Here is a 1,326-nt window from a genome sequence, read left to right as displayed (position 1 = left end):
ACACTATCGAGGCAGGGTGGGACCCTATCTAGGCAGGGTGGGACCCTATCTAGGGCCACCTGGTGCTAACTTTTTAGGTTTTGTGAGGCCTACTAGTTTCAGAAGAAGAAAAGAAGAAAAGAAAAGAAAAGAAAAAAAAAAAAAGAAAATCATTTCTTTGGCTGCTTTTTGTTGGAAGGAAAGCCCTGCCAAGGACTCTCTTGCCGTCACTACCTAAATAATTTTTCTATCAATTATTGTATCAATAAGAGTGTCATTTTTTAACCTCCTCAAACTCTAACAATATGTTAGGATTTGGAGAGAAAGTTGTTCTTGTAAAACCAAAGAATAATGACTGAGGCACGTTTCCATCAATTTAGAGGTTTATTTTGCTGCAATTGAGAACATACCCAGGGAAAAAGAGACACAAGCCACAGTAGGATCAGTGGCCCATACTTTTTCCAAAGAGGGTTTGGTACTTCAGTAATTAAAGGGGAAAGAAGGGTTAGTAGGGGAAAGAGGAAAGCAAAAGGGGGATGGTAGATCAATAAGGCAAGTGGGTGCATTCTTTTGAGGCCTTGATTAGCATTCACTAAATTCACATTTTACATCTGAAAAGAGGAGTAGAGGAATGGTCAACTACGCATTCCTCTCCACTCAGTGAATCTGCATTTTTACGTAAGATAAACATAGAATAGACGACACAATCAGATATGCATTTGTCTCAGGTGAGGGGGGAATAACTCTTAGTTCAGTCTTTATCCATACCTGTAACAATAAGCTGCTGATTTACATCGTCAGGGTGGAATTCAACAGAACTCTCTTTTAGGATAAAGATCTTGCGGCTCACAAGGAATTTTCTTGTGAGAAAATTGTGAGGTGGGCTCCCTGGGAAGATGTGCGGCATCCTATTTTCGCAGCTATTATTTAAGAACAAAATGGGAGACAGTTTTGCACGACTCAGTTCTGAAGCGTAACTGTTCCCTTTGGCATAGTGGGTTTAGGGTCTCAAGATTTTATTTGCCTTTCATGTGGTATTTAGTAAGAAAGATCCTCTATAAATACCTCTATCAACTTTGAAAAGCTGTAATCTTAAAAGATAAATGCCCATTGATAGGACAAGATCTGACAAAAACAAAGTAGAGCCTATTTTTGTGCACAGAGATGAACACTAGTTACTGCACTGATGAGACTTTCAAGACTTCTTAGAATTTGCAACTCTCCTCTTTGTGTATTCACTCCAGGAACAGGTGCATTTTATAAATCATAAAACTGGTTTTGTGAAATAGGAAATCAGGGTAGAAAAAAGCTTTGATTTGAAGTCACTGACTGTAACAGTCGGAATAG

This window comes from Colobus angolensis, unplaced genomic scaffold, assembly GCF_000951035.1.
Source record: "Colobus angolensis palliatus isolate OR3802 unplaced genomic scaffold, Cang.pa_1.0 Scaffold2, whole genome shotgun sequence".
Lineage (NCBI taxonomy): Eukaryota > Metazoa > Chordata > Mammalia > Primates > Cercopithecidae > Colobus > Colobus angolensis.
This window is presented reverse-complemented; position numbering follows the sequence as displayed.